Raw genomic sequence first — 20679 nt, forward strand, 5'->3', positions numbered from 1 at the left:
TCACCCTGGTCCATAATCACCTTGCTTAGCACTTGTGTGCTGGTGGTCACTTCCACCAGAGTGATATTCTGAAACCGTTGGCTCACCTCTGTTCCTGGGCTATAGTAGGTGATCAATAAGCATTGTTGAGAGATTCCTTCACCCTTCTGTACTCTGAAGATTCTAGAAAAGCCAGGTGAAGCAAAAACTGCTGGTCCCGTGTGTAGTGTACTGGGAGGGCCCAACATGAAAGGAAGCCCGCTGGTTGAAGCTTATAAACAAGACAAAATACACTGAAACCATGGTCACGGTTGGCATAGATTTCTTTCCATCCAGCTCTACCTAAACAAGGGCTTGCCTGCCTATTAAAGCAGGCAGAGAAATAGAGGGAATCTAGAAAAACCTATCTGGAATGCTGCAAGAGTTTGCCCTCCTGCAGACCATTCCACTTGATTTTCCCACTGCAGAACAGGCCCGTTTATTCCTAAGCACTGAATTCACAGCCAAGAGCAGCTGGCTGGGTGGTGCCAGGCCTGGGCCTGGCGGCCTCAGCTTAATGAATAGATGTGTTCCTTTATAACAAGGGCTGGGGCGCCTGCCTGGCAAATAGATGCCATTAAGGGCTCCTGAGACACCAGCCACTCTTAAGTGGGTTAACATTCCTCCTGCAATCTTCTCTATATAATTGATTTAAACAACACCTTCTTTTGTCCCAGTGGGGAAGAAGACTTCGACCAGTGTGATCCCAGCCCACTGGCTGTGAATGACTGAGGTGGGATCCTGGAAGGGTGGAGGCACATTTGATGTGAACCTGAAATATTATCTCCAGCATTATCTCCACCTGTTGCAAGGCAGGCCCATCCTTGGCCTCTCAGGATGCAGATACAGGCCTGTCCTCAGGAGGCGTAGGCTTGCCTGGGTGAGAGGAGTGGAGGTTTTGGTGTCAGCCAGCTCTTTGAGTTCACATATTCCTGAAGGCAATTCTACAACATGGGGCTTGTTTTCCTGTTTGATCACAGAGGCTTTGGCACCCAGAAGGTGAGTTTTTCCCTAAGAAAGACACTTGTAAGTGATGGAGCCCACCTTAAGCCAGTAAGGTGAATGACACATGCATGTTGGGTGGCAGGCAGCAGCAGGATACAGCCCATCCCCAGGTGAATGTTCCTTACAGTCACACTGCAGCTGCCCAGCTACCACAAGGATCATCTTTGTCGAAAGCCAGTTTAACAGCTCCCCTCAAGCAGCCCTCGGCACAAAGTGCATGTTCACATGTTACAAAACCAACGGGAGCAGACATTGCTACAGAAGCCTGCTCCATCTTGTATGGGCTGGAGATGGGCAAGGGGAGAGAATCCAGCTGATGGAAGGCTGCTCATCAACCATTCGAAAAGAAAGATGCTCTCTACACCTGTTAGGGGTTGACCTTTGAGAAACCTTGCTAAATGAAGAGGAAGCAGAAGAATGCTACGTTGAGAGAAAGGAGTGTTGGAAGTATGGCTTGGAGGCGTAGCATTAGCTTAGCATGCACAAGGCTGGACGTTCCATATACTGCATGGCAGAAAGAAAACACAAAGGAGGGGATGTGTGCATGGTTGAGTATGCACCCTGGACAGTGGTCACCCCTGGTGAGGAGGATGTGGCATAAGTTGGGGCTGCATGCTCATGTGCGTGCTTTGATAGCCTTAGCTGCAGAGCATATAGTAATGCTACTATGCATATAATCAAGAAAGGTAACTAACCCTTTCTTGGTCTCAAAGCAGCCAGAAGTGTTGTGAGGGGCGTGGAAGGAGAGTGACTCCTCCAGGTGTCCCCTGGTATGGAGTCTGTAGCCCACCTGGAAGCTCACCTGTGTCCTGAATTTTACATTGTCAGCACTCTGCTCTGTAAATCTGAGCACACACCACGTGCTTTAAGAATTGGTACAGTCAAATATGGTCAAAGACAAAGGGTTGTCCAAGGCAAGTGAGGAGGCTGACAGGGGCTGGGCAAGGGAGGTCTCCCCTTCCTATATCCACTTTAGGGAGGAATTGGGTTGTGCCCCAGCCCCCTGCTACCCACTGCAGGCCAAGACTAGAAGTAGCAGTCAGGATCCCAGAAGTACTGGTGCCCTAGGCAGTACTGGTTTGACCTAATGCTGTCCCTGAAACTCTCTCAGCATCCTCTCTTCAGTTTATGGAGAAACTGACACCTAGGAAACCAAATTAATTGCTTCAAGCCAGTCTGGCAGAGCTAGAATTTAACCATAGGCTTGCTGCTGGCTTAGGAGAAATCTCAGAGCCTTGCAAGCATGTGGGCCTTGGGCTAGTGAGAGAGCTACCCAGAATACGCTAAGGGGCCTCTCAGATCCTGTGGCCAGCATCTTCTAAGTGTCACAACCCACACACCCTTCTGGTCTCTACCAATTTTCATAGTCAACCGTAATTTATGTTTAACAGCAAAGACATCAAGGGCTGGGCCCCTGGTGTGCTGGGTAGGCAATTTATACTTTCCAGCATATAGTGTTTGCTCAGCGTACCAGCCACCAGCTGTGTCACCTCAGAGACTATTTCCCTGGTTACTAGTAATTCACACTGAGTACACCATACAGTCAGGAGAGGGGCTGGGCTTGCTGGGTTGTCTTCCTGACTCCCACACCATTCCATGCTTTGAGGACACTAAGAGGAGCTTAACAACTGAGCCATCCTGGCTAAGTAGCCTGCCACCCATACATCCCATACGCCATGGACAATGGCTACTTTCCATTATTTGCATTTTCTCTTTTTGTGGCCAGTCAGCTATACACTGTTGTTCCTGGGGTGCCCCTGTGTGGCTGAGCCTCTAGGAGTGCCCATCCACACACAGGATGAGAAATGAACAAGCAGAGCCAGCACTACCATTCTGGGCATGCCTTCTCAGGTGAGAACTCCCCCAGGAGACCAGGGTAACTCTGACTCTCCTAATACTGGATGGACTGAGGCTCAGACAGTGCAAAACACCCGAAAAAGACCCAAGGTCACACAGTACAAGCAGTACCCAATAACCTAAGAGCCACAAGTACCTCTGTGGCAGGGCTGGAACTGCCTGGGGCTTATGGCTGCAGGCTAACCAATTAATGTCTGAACAAGCAAGAGTGGCCACAGGAGGCATGGGGGATGGGATAGGCTCAGTGGCAGTGGCATCAGCTTGGGGCCCCTTTGAAGGAGCTGCCCTCTTTCTAAAGGGCTTATAGTGCCTAGAAGGCATGGGCTAAGAATGTCTCTGAAGCATCTCAACTTATGACTAAAAGAATAATAAATATGTTATGTATTATATACTTATATAAATTGTATAAATATATAATTATAAATTATAAAATAAATTAATATAATACAATATAAAGATATATAAATGTAAACAAAACCAATAGGAAACTGAAGGGCAAGACACTTAACTGGGGGGGACTGTGTTCTGCAAAAGCAACAACAAACAAACAAAGGAAACAAACAAAAAGACAAAGCTAAGGTATCTAAATGTGACTGCACCTAATCTTGACCATATCCCATTCAGCAGGCAGTGGCGGTAGACAGGTTAATTCCCTTGCCCAGGGTCACACAGCTGATCCAAGCAGCGCTAGACAGAGCACACAGGTTCTAGAGGAGCAATCAGGGCTTGTGTATGTGGGACACTGGGACCAAAGCTCTGCTGCAGGACAAAGCTCTTTTGGAAAATGGTGGGAAGACCAAGACAGGAGATGAAGAAAGGCAAAACAAAGTGTCTCTACCTCCAGCCCCTGAGCCTGCCTTGTGTGTGTGCTGGGGCTCAAAGCCAATGTTCTTTCTTTTTTTCCTACAACAGATTCATTTCAGGTGAGTTTCAACCATAGAAAAGCAGAGTGGGAGTCAGAACAGTAAGGGAACAAACAAAGCCACACAGCCAGTCCGAGGGCTGCTCCCTAGTGAGGCTGTAGAAGATACAGCCAGAGAGGCATCTGGCACCTGCCGGCTCCGCCTTTGATTCCTGGCTCTGCCATTTTCTAGCTGTGCAACTTGGGCAAATTAAGGTCCTCTCTGAACTTCAAGCCCTCTCCACATAGAAGATAATGATGTCTATGTCCTAGGGCCAAGTGAGAAACAGCAGGCTGTACAAGGTGTCAGACGCTGTCTGATCTCATCCTCACAGTCCATGTGGAGAAGTGGGGGGCTGAGGAACTGGGATGTGGCTCAGCAGCAGAGTACTTGCTTAGCATGGGTGAAGCCCTGGGCCCAACTCCAGCAAGGCAAAATAAAGATGAGGGGAATAATGTTTATATATACTTGCTTGTATAAACATAAATGTTGAATAAGACATGAGAAGTTGAGCCATGACAAGCAAAGTTTAGAAGAAAGAGCCAGGCAACTGGAAACTAGAAGTGTTGCTATAGTCCCCAGCGTGGAGGGAGAAGGGGAGGGGACAATCCCCAGTGTCCTCTGGTGTACTTTGAGTACTTAACCATGTAAATAAACATTACATAAGTGAGAGACACAAGGCTTGAGTAAAACGTTCTCATGCAGAGCTGCTCTTTATATTTGAGGGGAACTACTAAGGTGCTATCTGGAATTCTCCATGTCCTCTTTATGCTCAAGACGTCAGGCCCAGAAGAACCAGGAACCAACTCTGGACAGTAACCTCCAACCACTGACTATGAGGTGGCAGCCTCATCAGAACCTGGAGCTCACCACAAGGATACGCCTGGGACGTAAGACTTCAGACCTGCTCTCACCCTTCCTAGTGTCTGCATCTGATCTCAGGTAGCCTGCAGAATCTCCTACACATACAGAGATGCTGAGACTCCAGGCCAGCAGCTGCCACCGGGGGTGGCTCTGAGTCAAAATGGCCTGGTGTGGCTGAGCTGCACTTGGGGCTTCATCACAGACCCTGGATTACTCTGGTCTATGGGAACTTGGTACAGACAGAGTCAATGACCTGTGATTGGCTGAGCACTATCTATCTGGCTGCGATTCCCACCATCCCTGTTGGTCCCACATTGAAACAACTTTCAGCTGTCCTTTCCCTATCAAGTACTCTTACATTTTTAATTTTTTTCAATATAGGCAAGTGATACTCAAACTTCTGTCTTAAGCTCTTTTTTCATACTGATTTTGCCCAGGCTAGCCTCAAACTCACAACAATCCTATTGTGGCAACCTCTCAGGTGTTAGGATTATAGGCTTGTAGCACCGTGCCCATCTTTACTGAGGATCTGCAAATTGTTCACGAGGGCTATCAATACTTACCATACCAAAAATTAGGAGACATTCTTTCTTTTAGCATAAAGACAACAATGCCATTCCATTAACCAACATGGCACATAACCTCCAGAAAATTCCACTGAGAGAAAGTGAGGTGAAACAGACTGACAGCAGCTGTTATTAAAATTATCTGAACTCTTGGGAAAATACTTCAGAAACATGGCTGGCAAGGAATGTCCTCAGCCTTAACGATGTCCATATGGCCTTACCCATGCCTAGGCCCCCACTGACACTTAGGTCCAACCTTGTCTTAAAGGGGTGAGAGTACTCTGGGTCTAAAGGCAGAATCAGTGGAGAATCCCCCACTCATCTAGCCCACCCCACCCACAGCACAATCTGAGGCTCTGACATGCAGTGCATGAGCCCCTGCCAGGTGCCTTAGGAACCTAAGATTCAGCCCAAATGTGCTCAGCTTGCAAGAGGCAGTGCTGGGGTGCTGGACCAGATACCTTAATGCTGCAGCTGAGGAGGTAAGTCCTGACCATAGTCACCAAGTTCCAGCAGTCCTTCCTGTGCACAGATAGAATGGCATGGCATCTAGCACTCCCTGCCTGACACCGGCTCACTCACAGGGACCCTCATGCTCACTCTCCTGGAACCAGCATTTAATCTTGAAGTCTGCAAAGCTGGGATCTGAACCCAGGCACTCTAGCTCCTGAGCTCCACTGCCTGTAACAGGGATTCCAACAGCTGTCTCCATCTGTCTCTAGGACAGACCCTGGGGCAAATTTATATTGGCTTAAGAAGATAGCCAGACCACAGCTGGTGGAACAATCTTCAGAGGGGATGAAAGATGGGTTGTTGATAGCTGCATTTGGGGCTCAGGGATGGTGTGTGGGTGAGGGGCAGAGAAGCCTAGCAAGTTCAGGAGGGAGCAGTCTCCAGCCCCATTTGTCCTAGGCCTGCTAGGCCAGACTACTCACCACCGCTAGAGGCTGGTGCCACCTGCTGCCTTGCTGGAGAACTGCATCTTGGCTGGCCCAGCCTGGAGACTGGTTGAGCCCAGAGGTACTACTGCCTCAGGACCTGGCTAACCCAAACCTACCTTCAGTGACTCAGTTCCTGGGTGACCTGTGAGGGAACATGGCCCTTTCTCTGGATAAAGATAGGCTGTCTGTGTATCTGTCCCTAGGCTCAGCACAGATTTAGTGCTACTGGTTGTAAACAAGTTTTTGTGGGTGAAGTGAGTTATGCTGGCTCAATGTGAGTCCTTGTCCATACCCTCACTCTTGGAACAGACACAGAAGCAAGGGGGCTTTTTAATGCTTAGGCTGGACAAACAGAGGGCTAGAATCTCCACAGAGATGCCCTGACCAGATGCACAACCAGAAGGGCAAAAGCAAAATGCTGCACGGCTCTTTTTGACCGGAATTCACAAGGCATTTGCCAAGGGTTCTTTTGTAAGAATTCACAGGGCCTCTTCTGGTGGACACAGACCTCAGGTCCAGGGTGGGGCAAAAGTGCAGGCCAACTGCTCTTGTGTGGGTATACGAACTCAACATGTGAAAACTGAAAGAGTTTGAGGCTCTAGCCCACTGAATGGCTGTGAGTTCTGGTCCCTGCCACACCTCCCCAGGCCAACTGTTTTTCTTGGAGGGAGCAGGGAGTCCAGGTGAAGGCTAATTAATATGTATGACCTGTGACTCCCACATGATCACCTGCTACCCCTCCTTTCTCAAACCTAAGGTGAGACAAAGCCCTGACCCAGTCCCCTTGGAGATATGTAAATGGCCAGCGATAAGAAACTTGCAGGCCCAGATGTCACAAGGCCAGGCTTAGCTTTCTTTGCCTTCAGCTTCCTCTTGGTGTGCCTCAAAAGCCTATAAGGTATTTATAAGCAACTAAATGTTGAACGAAAAAAACCACCTTCCTCAGTCTTGGTGGCTGAGGTGACATTGTACAGTTTGTTTGGTTCCTTAAGGGGACAAAAGCTTCTAATGATTCCTGCAGCTGACACAGCCTGGGCACCCCACTGAGTCAGGAGCCTGGAGGACAGTCGCCATAGCTGGCTCAAGGTCACACAGTGGCCAGTTGGCAGCTAGGCTGGGCCTGAGCCAGGTCCTTAGGCCTCAACCCCCACCCCCACTCCAAACCCAGAATCATCTGGTAGTGGGGTAGGGGGCTAGTCTCTGCCCTGGGGCCTTACTGGGCACAGAGGAGTCGTTCTTTCTGCTCACAATTCCTACTGTTTGCCCCGTGCCAGGCTCCAGCCCTGCTGACGAGGACAATCTGGTGCCAGAATTTGACAATCTGTGTGCCTTCTGGAGGGAGGTGGCCACCAGGGACCCAGTTCCGAGAGGGTGGACATAAAATCACAGCAAGCTGCCCAGGGTCCTTTAGAATACACCCTTGGTGGCTGATCAATATTTAGCTGACAGACACCCCAGAATGCTTTTCATACTTGTTCTGGGGAGGGGCGCACACACTCTCCTCTGTACACAGTTCCAGGGTAGAGTTCCTGACCATAATCTGTACTTCCTAGCAAGCACTGGGGCAAGAGACATGCACATTAACACAGAAAGCCCCAGAAGGACGGAGACAGGAGCTAAGAACTCCAGAAGACTAAGGAACCTCAGTTATTGATCCGTGAAAACAGCCTGAATTGACTAAGTGCCTGAGGGGTATAGGGGGCAGGGCTGGGGTCTCAAGGTACATTCTTCACCATAGCATTTTAGAGTCTCTGGGTATTTAACAGTAAAACAGGTACCACTGTGATGTCTACAGTACAATGCCAAGTCAATCCCAGCACTACAAGCTAATTGCACATTGTAGGGAGGGCTGTGCATGGCTGAATGGGATCCCAGATGCTAGCTTTTCCCTGACTTTCTTCTCAAAACCTTGGGCTCTCTGCACTGGAGGAACTGCCTTTTGCCATACAACCCAAGAAACCCACTGAGGACCAGTAGTCAAGCCTGTAACACATAGGTCCCCGTGGGTGTGCCTCTGAAATGCTGGATGGGGCTGGGTACAGTTTCCATATCTGTGAGACCGGTTGCTCTTCCACACTTTGTAAGGTAGGAGAAGAGGTGGTAGTGAGGTGCCTGGTCTTCAGACCTTCCTCCCCTCTTATGGAGATGAAATGAAGGCTGTTTTGTTTTGTCTTGTTTTGTTTTCTCAGCAGGCTATGTCCTATCAGCCCAGGAACTGACCACCAATCCAAAGGGGGCTCCAGGGCCAGACTCCCTCCCAGTCCAGAGCACACATTTGAGAAGAGGGTCTAGTGGGTAGAAATCTTGTGCCATGTTCAAGCTCTGGCAGGCAGGTAGATGCTGAAGGCTGGAGCTTGGGAGTCATCATCTCCCAGCCTCCTAAACACCTAGATAAACAGAACCTGGGATGGGATATTTCAGTTTCTAGATAACACCCAGAGCTGGGTGGGGCGTTGCTTTTCCTTACCTGGGTCCGGTGCTGGGTGGGACCTCTTGCTGAGAGGTGGCCACAGTAGCCTCTATGTCCCTGCAGCTGAGCCTTTCCAGCCCTCTTCCCTGTCAGAAGCCAGCACCGGTCATAAACCCTGAGCCCCTGCTTAATCCACCGGTGCCAGAGTCAGCTCTGGCTGGACATGTGACCTGAGGCCCCAGGACCTGTTTGGCAGGAGCAGCAGCTGGTGGGGTGGGGCGGGGAAGGGAAGTGTCTGCCCTTTGGTTGCTTCTGGCCATTTTCCCCTGCAAGGCCCTATCACCCAGAGCCTGCTGCTGATTCTGGGACCACAGGAATGGGAGAGACACAGGCTGGGACTGAGTACAGCCTAAGATTGCCTCGTTCAGAGATGCTGAGCTGCCTAGGAGGTATCTGCCAGGGGATCTTACTGCACACAAATCTGTTTCCTGTGGGGTTGAGTCCTACTGTGAAAGGTGGATTGTGGGTAGGACTGGATTCCTCAAATGTGTGAGAGTTCACCAAGAAAGATGAGGATGGGAATTGGAGAAAAAGGAGGAACTGAAACCATAAAATCCCTCCCAAGTCCTCATCAGAAGAGATGGAGGGGTTGCTGAGAGGGATCGATGACCTCAGAAAGGAATAGAACCAGAATTACCCAAATTCAAATTCAACAAATCAAGGAGGACATAAAAACACTGAAACAGGGTTGACTTTAACCCTTGTTTCACCAATCAGAAGAGGTGAACGATGAGTAAGAGACAAAACACATCTAATAGGGCCAAATTCATTTCTGTTTGAGTACATTGTTTCTGTATGACAGGAATGGGAACGGGCATGGCCCCAAGCTGGGACTCAGGGCTACCAAGCAATGGTGGAACTCATTCTACGCCCTCCTTTCAGACACACAGCTTTGCTCCTGTGGTGACCTCAGCTCAGACAGCAAAATCCATCACATCTACCAATCACTCTACAGATGTGGACCTGACATTGCTATTTGGACTGTGAGGTTCTCAGTGGTTTCTGTCGTCTCCCCCAAAGGCAGTAACTAGAAACAACGGTAAGACATGCGTGCTTACACAGAACTATCATCCTCTGTGCCTTTAGCTCGTGGTCAGTGTTGTCATCACCCCAATGAGAAAGAAAGTCAGGCATGGTACTGCAACCTGACATCTCAATGCAGGACGCGGAAGCAGAACTACGGAGTCAAGAGACCATCCTGGGCTATATATTTGTTGTGAGTTCTAGGCAGTCTGAGCCACATAGCAAAACCCTGTCTCAAAAAGCCAAAAGCTGAAAAAAAAGATAGATAGATAGATAGATAGATAGATAGATAGATAGATAGATAGATAAGATAGATAGAGCAAGAGACAGACAGACAGACAAACAGACAGACAGAAACTGAAACTATGAAGGGCCTAGTGACTTGGGCTAAGTCATATTCAAAGCTAGGAAACTGAGATCTGGATCTAAAACCCCATAGGATTGAGGACATGGGCGGCTGTCTTCATGTCCTGCCTCAGAAGCCTCATGCACCCAAGTTCACCACCTTTCAGTCCCTCTTGTTGCTACTCATCCCCACCTCTTGTAACTTCCAAACTGTGCTGGCTACTTTTATGTCAACTTGACACAAGCTAGAATCATCAGAAAGGAGAAAGGCTCAATTGAGAAAATGCCTCCATAAGATTTGGCTATAGACAAGTCTATAGGGCATTTTCTTAATTAGTAACTGATGTGCAAGGGCCAACCTGGGCTGGTAGTCCTGGGTTCTATAAGAAAGGTCAAGCAAACCATGAGAAGTAAGCCAGTAAGAAGCACTCCTCCATGGCCTCTGCATCAGCTCCTGCCTCCAGGTTCCTGCCCTGTGTGAGTTCCTGCGTTCTCTACTTTTGGTGATGAACTGTTATGTGGAGCTGTGAGTAAATAAACCCTTTCCTCTCCAAGTTGCTTTTGGTCATGTTTCATCATGGCAATAGTAACCCTAACTAAGACACAAGCCACTCTTTCTCTTCCAGCCCTTGTCTACTGTGGGGAAGGAAGTCTGGGTGATGATAGGTTAAAATGAGGATGCTTCAGAAAAGGACTTGTACATAGGAGCAAGAAGGCAGCTCTAGGATTGTCAGACTCTCCAAGTTCACTGGGAACAAGGGCCACCTGGATGTGCTGTAAGGTAATCACTTTCCTTCCTGGTTTGTTTCAGACCAAATGCCCAGGCTAAGCCCAAAGCCTGTCCCAGATCAGTATCTGACAGACCTGCAGGTAGAAGGCCCTGATCAGTGCCTTGCTACAATGAAACACCCTCAGGATTCTTGCCATCCCCTCAAGGTTCCACAAAGCCCTTGGAGGAATTAAACACAAGGTACAAAACATACCATTGGTGCTGGAAGTTAAATAGCCCCCCACCCACCCACCCAGATAGGGGCATTAAAGCTCATCTTATCTTATATACCACTAATGAAAAGGAACTTGACTACTTTCTCAGGGTGTTTCTGGGTGCAGCTCTTGACAAAACTTCTATTAGCCCCAAACATTAGGGACAGGCACCTCCTGTGGAGGAAGAACTCATGCAGATGGGCTCCCTTCTACAGAGGCAGCAGGAGCTCATCAGCCTCCACATAGTCTCCACTGTCACACACAGCACACAGAGACCCAGATGGGTCAGCACGAACCCTGAGCCTCATAGGTACAACCATCCTACCCCAAGGTAGGGTCCCTGAGGGAGTCCTGGCCCACAGACTAGCAGACCACTGTGGTAAACAACACACTTTGAACAGACCATTGGATTGTTGGTTGGAGGCAGTGGGTTCCATATTCTTCCTGTTGGTCTGCAAGATTAACATTATTGTTTTAAGATGAAGCTTCCAGAACCATTGTGCAAACTAATAGGCTGGCCTCCAGGTTTGCAGTTGGGATGGATGCTGTACCACCAAGGTCCCTGTGAACTGCCTGTCATGTAGCAGGTGCCTAAGAAATCTTTGCTGGGCTTCAACTGCGTGAAGCAGGATGGGAAGTCACACAGTTCTTCAGAGTCATTAAGAACTTGCCTGCTCACTGCCTGCCATCCCCAGCTGGCTCTTGTTGTGACAGCCTGGAGCTGAAAGACTGAGAGCCAATGTACCGACTGTATCCTGTCACAGTAATGACGGTGCCCTGCAAAGGACTCAGCAGAGGAGGTAAAGGTGACAATGAAGAGAACACAGAGGAATAACCAGTTTCTAGATGGCAGGAATAGGGGGCTCATTCCTGCAGGAGCCAAACCTGGGATGGGTGAGGGGGGCAGAGAGGGACATCAGAAGACACTGCCCCCAACAGAATCACATACTGTGCTGTGCTGAGAGATGACCTCAAGAACTGTTCCTGTCTAGGAACACTTAGGGGCTTAGATATACTACATGCTAGTGTCTGAAGGCTGGCATAAAGGTTAGCTGAAGACAAGCAGGATCAACTTTCCAGCCACAGCCTTGTTTACTTGTCTCCAGACACTGGGGAAGTAGCCTGTCACAGGATGGCATGCAGAGCAGAGCTGGACAGGGCAGCCATAGCAGTGAGTGTTATGGGCCCTTTAAGCAGCCTTGAGACTAGTGGCAACTTTAGTCATAAGACCTAAGATTACTTAATGTTTGCAAGCTGCAGGAGCCAGAGTCCCTTACAAAGGGGGAGCACTGTGGTCCTTTCTTTATTCCTCCATTGCACAGATCTCTCTGACCTCCAGTCTCATGGCACTTTCCCCACACACCAGCTACCCAAGAACACCTGGGTGCTTGGGAGACAGGAGCAGGCAGGCCCCTAAACCCTGAATGTGCTGTGTGACCTTGGACATGTCCCTGCCTCTCTATGTCAGAATCTTGGGTACTCTTTCCAGCACAATACTCAGAGACAGGGCTGTGGGCAATGTGGAACACTGAACCACCTCTTATCCTGTCTTTTCCAGCACTGGGGATGGAGAGGGCAGGGGATGCATCTGGTTTTCAAATTCAACTCCTGGGTTTTTATGGGCAAGTGAGTTTAGAGGCCGGGCCACCTTGCCAGTCCATGGGGAGCAGAGCACAATGCTGGAGGCAGGGAAGGGTGACTAGAAGGCCATGCTGGTGCCTCCTCTGGAGTTGGAGAAGGGCTATACTGACCGGACAGTATGAGCACAGGCAGATGCTGGCATGAAATGAGACAGTGGCTTAGCCAGACTCCTGACCAGACCACCAGGTAGGAACTGAGCATGCTCAGAGCAACACACACAACTGACCAGGCAGTGCCCACTGCTGTCCTTGGGAGGCTCATGAAGTGGACAGAGCCAGGGGAGGGGACACCCATTGTCATCTGTCTGCTCAGTTTGCTCTGGTGACAGATCAGCTGTGACAGTTTACAGCTTGGCAATTTAGAGTGGGTACTACCCAGTAGAAACATGGAAGTAGGTTTTCCCTAGGACTCCTGGAGGTGTGGGAGGTCCTTGTACACCTTCTCTGCTGACCAAGCTTGCCAAGGCACAGAATAAGGACAGCTGCTGTGGTCAGGGTGGGAGTGGGATTTCTCACACCGAGCCTCACCCTAAGGTCCCAAGCCCAGGCTGTTAGAAAAGAATGGGGTTTCCTTTACCAGCCCCCAGCAAATCTCACAACCCTATACTACAGCCTGCCTCTTGTCACATACAGGACCTGGTCCAGAGGTTTCACTGTGTTCTGCCCACTAAGCCTTGACCCTTGAACTGATTTCACTGGGAGGAACCTACCAGGAAGACCCCCGAGACCGAGATCCAGCAGGAGGGGCTGCCCGAGGCCACACAAGCAGGTCCAATTTTGGATCAGGTCCCTCTAGCCCAGGCTGCTCAGCTTGAACTAAGCTTTCACCCACTCCGGGCGAGTCCAGCAGTGTGAGGCAAATTCCTGAGATGCTTCTAACTCCCTCCCGCCCGCAGGCTCGGGACTGGGAAGCGCTGGCGGGGTTTCTCCAGGTGGAGGAGGGGGGAGGGGAAAGGAGGCAAGGGTCACAGGGCGACCCCCGGGCTCTGTCCCAGCACAGCAGGAGGCACCGCATTGGCGTGGAGGGCGCCCGCCCCCACCTAGATCGCCGGCACCCCGCTGCGCGGTCCGCAGAGCGCAGAAGCTGTTCGGTCGCGTCCTCCGCGCGTCCCAGGGGCCGCCCCACACCGCCCCGCTTGCAAGGCCGGTGGCGCCGGGTCCCCAGAGTCTGCAAGCCCGCACCGCGCGCGCGCGCGAAATCACCGCGGCTTCACTAGCCCGCCGGGGTCCGCATAGCCCGGCCCCGCGAGGGGGTTCGAGCCCAGCCCGCCTGCTCCTACCTCTCGGTGCCCGCAGCCGCCGAGTGCGCGCCGACCCGCCGAGAGCGCGGCCCTTACGCGTCGGGCCGGCGGGGCGCGGGGTCCAGGGGCGCACAGAACCGGAGCCTGACCCCGCGCCCCCGCCCGACGTGACCTTGGCGGGGGTCCTCTTTCTGCCTGGCCTCAGTTTCCCCCTTCCGAAGGTGTGTGTGTGTGCGCGCGCGCGCGTGTGTGTCGGGGGGCGGGGAGGACGGGTGCCGCCCCAACCAACGACGTCACCGGAGTCCGGGCGAGTGGAGGGCGCTGGAGGCCTCGGGGCCGCCGCAGCGGATAGGCCAGGTGGCCAGGCACGCAGAAAACCGGCGCGGAGTCGTCGGCACGGCGGCACCTTTCCTTTCTCTTACGAACCTCAAGATCCCCCAAATTAACACCCAGCCGAAAAGCAGCCGGGGCCCACACTCCCTGGTCCTCCCAAGGAGAGCCGCATCCCCTGCGGCCAGTGTTCCTCCTCCTGCACTTGTCCGCAGTTCGCTGAGACAGTCTAGGGAGGACAAGCCACTGGCTCCGAGTCGCACAGCGTCCGGACTGCTGAGGTTTGTCCGGGCACCACGCCCCTCCGCAATCTCTACGACCCCACACTATTCGGTTGAGCGAAAGAAGGACGAAGGATCCTGGACTGAAGGCTATATCCCTTATCCTTATAGCGCAATGAACTAGCCACCAAATAAATTCTGTGACTGGCCTCAATTAGCCTGACAACTGTCTTTGAGAATGGGGTAGGGGAGTCTGCACCAGGAACCCAAAGTTTGAGAAAGAAATAGACTGGAAAGGGGAGCTGGGCCTGGAGGGGATAGGAACAGGGAAGGTGGGTGTGCAGGGCTGTGCCTAAGAAAAATACGAGGATGGGAAAGCGTTGTTAGCCTGTATAGTAGAGAACGGAGGCGTGGGAAGCACACAGCAGACCACCCTGAAAAAGGAGCTGTCCTTCCTAGGCAGAGTCCCCACGCCTCCCACCAGGTGGAGCAAGGGCGCCAGGAGAGAGTGCTGCATCCAAGCAGCGCCCCCTGGTGCCTAGAAGCGGCGAGGCAAGAAGCTAGAAGGACTGGGCGGCCGTGGTCCAGCCTGGAGGAAACTGGGGGAGTGATGTCATGTGTGAGCAGATGGGGCTGGGTAGGCTGCCATTAGGCTGTGTTGACCTTGAACAAGGCGCTTTCCTCTTTCAGAGCTATTTTATTTTATACTCTGCTTTTTAAATTTGAGACAGTGTCTCACTCTAGACCAAGCTTGCATGTAGCCCACACTAGTCTTGAACTCATGACAAGCTTGCCTAGCCTTCCAAGTTCTGTGATTACAGGTATGAGCTCCCATGCTAACACCCAACTCTTTAAGAATTTTCTGAATCTTAGAATATTGGGTATTGATAACAAAGCTAAGGGACAGTCTAGGTCCTGGTATGTCTATCCTGCCCCTGACAATCATAAACCTAGCCCTCGTGGCCCACTCCTGCAACCCTGGTACCTGGGAGATTACTTTTGAGACCTTTCCCCACCTGAAAAGTAAACCCATGGCACCTTGCTAGTGTCCATAGCAAGGCAGTAGGATGGGCTCACAGGCCAAGGTGTGAGTCTTACCCTCCCCCAAACCTAGTTATAGCTTTTCACATTGTTAGAGTAATGGATTATTGTTTTAGTTTAAGGCAACAGAGCCTATGCTAGACTGGGACTTCCTTAGAAGATCAAACTAACCTCAAACTCACAGAGATTCTCATGGCTCTGCCTCTTGAGTTTTGGAATTAAAGGTGTGTGCCCCCATTCCCAGCCTACTGTACTAGTTTTAAAACATATTTTAAAAAGCAGCCCTTCAAGGAGGAAGATTCTTGTGTAGTTTTTATAACTAATATAGCTGGTGTGGAGATCAGTTACAGGGCTGGTAGGAAGGCAGGTGATAGAAGATAGGCTAACTAGGTCTGAGGCAGCTGTGTGACCTCAGCCAGATCCTATCACCTCTCCGAGCCTCATAGGAGCTATAAGCTGGAACTGATGGAACCCCCATCCTGCCTCCTTCAAGGCTGCTGAGCAGGTCGGCTGCACTGATGTATGGAAGGTGTGCAAAGGGCACCGTGCAGAAGCTTCATTCCCAGAAGCCAAGAAAGCAAATGTTGATGTATTGAACTATATCAAATTAGACCATATAAATGGAATCAGAATACCACAAACAAGGTAAAAAAGACAAATGGCACCCTGAAACAATGTCTGCCGCACATAGCACAAGTTAATGAGGAAAATGAGAAAAAAGTTAATTTCCCTAACACAGAAAGTGCTCCTTCCAATCGATAGGATGACTAACCCATTAGAAAACAGCCAAGGCTATGAAAGCTGCTCAGGACTCCTGCTTGTAATTAAATGCACATTAGAGAAATGCAATCAAAACACAATTCAACTCACTTGCTTTAAAAAAAAATTCCTAATTGGGGGGTGGAAATGGCTCAGTGGTTAAGAACACTTGCTGTTCTTACAGAAGACCCAAGTTTGGTTTTCAGCACCCACATTTATCCTTTGCTTGTCTTTGTGTCTCACAAAGGCAAGTACATTCAGTCCCCAAGCTATGTTTCCACTTACGTTTCCCTCACTTTACAATGGTGTCATGCACTCAGTGATATGTGGGTGAACACACTCCAGACTTGAGTTCTGATCTTTCCCTGAGCTAGTGAGATGCAGTCTGACCATCTTCCAAGATGTTGGGATGAGGCAGTGAACAGGTGTCCCACGGGGATCTGGGGACGGGACACCAGCCTGCTCTATACAACGGGTGCTGCCCAGCTGGGGAGTCAGTCAGCAGATATATTGAATTAATTTTTCACCAAACATTTTCAGTTCATGATGGGTTTGTTGGAATCTTAAATATCCCTTGCACCCCCAAGGTCTGTGTGAAAAAGCTTTGGCCTCTAGGGTGGCAGTATTGGAAGGTGGCTGAACCTCTCTACTCTTTGTTTCTTCTTTCTCAGGCCTTGACTAGTAACTGCTTCTGCCTCCTGAGCTTGCCATGATGGGCTGTGCTTCCATGGTGCCAAGCAACCACGGACTGAAATCTCTACAACTATAAGCCAAAACAAGATAGTGGTTACAGTACTGGAGGGCTGGCCTGTGTGCTAATATTAAGTATTTGTACCTTTGGAGGTAAGGGGGGCGGGCACCGAAGATCTGCTGGTCCCTGAATATACTACCTCTGACAAGGATGAGCCAGGGAAGGCACAGAAACACCCTGGAAAGGGCAAGGAGAGCTGGGAACAGAAAAGAGGAAGACTGGCCTTCCACTGAAACATTCTACTTACACCTGTGTGTGTGTGTGTATGTATATATGTATGTACACACATATATGTATAAGTATATATCTCACTATATATCTGCATTACTGTTTTGTTTTGCTTGTTATCCTCTGTGTAGCCCTGGCTGTTCTCAAACTCAGAGATCTGCCTGCCTATGCCTCCCAAGTACTGGGATTAAAGGCATGCACTACTACACCTGACTTGGATATATTCCTGCTGTTTGTTTGTTTGTTTGTTTGTTTGTTTTTAATCTGTTTGCAAATGATAAAATTCTGGGGCTGGAAAGACAACTCAGTGCTCTTGAAGAGGATATGGGGTCAATTCATAGCACCCACATAGGGGCTCACAACCGTCCTAACTCCAGTCCAAGAAGATCCATGAGTGCCAGGCATACACACAGTGCACATATATACATGTAAGCAAACACTGATACACATAAAATCAATGTAAAAATTTACAAGGAAAATAGCAATTTCTGATGTTGGGAGGTACGGTGCCTAGGCCTGCTGTGACACAGGCTTAGGATGACTGCCTGTGACCTCAGTATGGAGGGTGCCCCTTCTGAACCCTATAGTTTCCTCTACCAAGTGAGCAGGAAGCATAAGACAAATGCCCACCTCACATTGCCAGTCAGAACCTTCTCAGCAGAGGAGCTAACTGGGTGTTGAAAGAGCCCCTGAGGAGATGAGAACAGCAGAGCTAAGGGTCAAGGGACCCAAGTGATTTTTGAGATCCCCCCAGCTCCCTCAGGGACACTCCTATCTGTTTTTCCCATGTCCATATCCTGCCTGGAAATACTTATTTCATGTTTCCTGTCTGGGGTTACCCTGGCAACAGCTCTGTCATCTGTCTGGGTTGGAGGTCAGTCCTGTGGCATGGGACAGATGACCAATCTGTAGATACCATGTGGGTCTGAGATGATTGGGGCAGAGCCTCATGTTGGGCAATCAAACCTACTCACCCAGAGAATGACCTAGCCTGGATCCTCTCTTGCTCTGCTCCTTCTATGTACAGAGGAAGTAGGGGAACGGATGAGAGAAAAACCGCAAGAAACAAAATAGTGTAACTCACAACAGTGCAGATGCTAGCAGCACAGGAAGTGTGTGTAGCAGAAGCCATCCCATCCCTCATCTCCCGCCCCCTCCCTCTCACCTTTCCATCATCAGCAAGCATGTCTGTGCCTTCTTCCTGTAGTTAAAACAAGGCACTCTGCAACCAGTCATGGCCTGTACTTTCCAGCCCCAGTCTACCCTTTTAGCTCCTTCTTCTAGCCAGTATTGTCCCGTATGTAGAGCAATTTTCAAAAATCGACTCTATCCTATCCCACTCCTGCTCAGAACTCCTCTATAGCTCCCTGTGCTCTTGAGATAAAGAGGTTCCTCACCCAGCCCCATCTCCAGCAGCTTTTCGACAGTCAGGCTAAACTTAATGGCTTTGAGCACACACTGCTATGCCATGCCACCATGTGTTTGACCTTTGTAGTCTTCTGCTTTATTCCATATGCAAAGAAGTCTTCAGATCAACAATAGAAACTACGATTCAAAAAGTTTTCAAGTCCAGTTCACATAAGTAGCTCAGAGAACAAAAATGCAAATAACCTATAAACATACAACCACACATACAACTTCACCAATAAAGGCAGAGACTGCACAATGGTGACATACTGTTAGCTTCTGGAACATGCACACAACTTCCTAAATGTTTGTTAGCTGTGTCCAAACCCATTAGATCCATTTCCAAAGGTATCATCTCCTCTACACATCATTTTCTGGGCCCCTACTGTGCCCAGTACTTCTAGGACACAGATTTGGGCAGAAGGTCTGCAGATGATAGCTACCAATAACAGGAGCTAGGCAGCCACACTGACTAGCTGAGGGTCTGCACATATGATAAAGGGCTCTGGGGCTAGGAAAGCACCCTATTCATCCTGCACAAACCCTGCAAACCTAGCCTTAGAGAGGGCAGCAGTGAAGTTGGGGCAAGGGTGCAGGGCTTGCGGCTGCAGCAGGAGTCAGGCCAAGGGGCTGCTATGCTGGGGAGAGGAGGCGCTGCTGAGGTAGGGCGAGAAGCAGCACCTGGATGGAGGGCAAGGGGGCAGACATGGCCATGTGCTTGCAGCACGCAGGACTTTCTGTTACTTGGTACCTACACGCTGTCCTCACAGAGCTCCTAGATGGTGTCCCCACATACACCCACAGAGGACAGTAGCAGGTCAGGGGCTTTCCTAACTAGGTTCTTTTTTTTTAAATCACTCTTTGGCCTCTCTGTTAATTTGGAGCACAGTGCATACCATGGTGTGGGACACTTCCCTTCCCTAGTCTGAACCTCTACCTTCCAGCTAGCTCTCTGCCATGGGATTTTCAAATGTAAGAATGTGGTCTGTGAAGCCCCACTTGAAGCATCACTTCCAATGTTTAGCCCCGACACACTGGAGGGTCCTGTGATAGGCATGTGTTCAGACCAAGGGTAACAAGACTATGACGGAGGGTTCTGAGCTAGACTCAGGGCCTCTTACATGCTAGGCAAGCATTTTGCTCTGAGATATACCCCCAGCCTTCCAAACTCAAGGAAGGTCTCAAGGTCAAGGACTGCCTGGGCTACTGGGTAAGCCTGAGCACTTCAGTGAGTCCTTGTCTCCAAATAAAAAGGGGGTTCAGTGGCAGTGTGCTTGCCTAGCATCTTCCAGTCTGTTCAACTCCTAGTACTGTGAGAACAAAACTGAGCACTGTAAAGTGAGGTGTGGCTTTTGACAAGGTGCTGAGGTAATTCCTTGGCCTTTGCTTCTTCCCCGTGACAACTGGCTGTCTCTATGCAATAGGACACTTTGAACACTGACCTCCTACTGCCTGTGTTTGGCTCAAAACAATCAAAGATCTGAATGGAAGACAGACAGCTCCAAAACTCTTAGGTAAATCACAGGACTGATGAGAGTTAGGCCATTATTTCTTCCACAGCACAAAAATGCAAAGGATAAAATAAAAATCAGTAAATCACAATGAGAAACTTTTGCATAACAAAAAAGGCCATCAAAAAAGTGAGAAGGGCTAGAGAAATGGTTCAGTGGTTAAGACCATTGGCTGTTTTTCCAGAGGACCAGGGTTCAATGCTCAGCAACCACATGGTGGTTTACAACCCTCTATACTGGGATCTGATGCCCTCTTCTGGCATGCAGGTATACATGCGGGGGCGGAGCACACATGTGCCCCCCCCCCCCCCCCACACACACAATCTGCTTTTTTTTTTTTTTTCAAGACAGGGTTTCTCTGTATAGAAACTCTGGCTGTCCTGGAACCTACTTTGTAGACCAGGCTGGCCTTGAACTCAGAAATCCGCCTGCCTCTGCCTCTGTAGTGCTGGGATTAAAGGCGTGTGCCACCACGCCCAGCACAATCTTTTTAAAAAAAAAAAAGAAACAAAGAAAAGAAAGTGAGAAGAGTCAGGGATGGTGGTACACACCTTTACTCCCAGAACTTAAGGCAG

At 49.9% G+C, this 20679-nt stretch overlaps 1 protein-coding gene across 19 annotated transcripts in view; it reads right to left on the reverse strand.

Annotated features, from left to right (window-relative positions):
- Iqsec1 (IQ motif and Sec7 domain 1) overlaps nt 1-20679 on the reverse strand; it is a 328885-nt gene that overhangs the window by 63086 nt on the left and 245120 nt on the right. For 3 of the 19 annotated variants that reach the window (XM_030255345.1, XM_030255344.1, XM_006505992.3), the window contains exon 1: nt 13896-14616. The exons of 14 other annotated variants lie outside the window; for them this stretch is intronic. The gene's annotated coding sequence lies outside the window, so the exon portion shown is untranslated. Of the gene's footprint in view, nt 1-8620; nt 8674-13325; nt 13466-13895; nt 14617-20679 lie in introns of those variants that run through there. 2 more of the 19 variants (XM_006505984.4, XM_030255343.1) reach the window with 2 other exon arrangements.

This window comes from Mus musculus, chromosome 6 (assembly GCF_000001635.26).
Source record: "Mus musculus strain C57BL/6J chromosome 6, GRCm38.p6 C57BL/6J".
NCBI classification, from domain to species: domain Eukaryota; kingdom Metazoa; phylum Chordata; class Mammalia; order Rodentia; family Muridae; genus Mus; species Mus musculus.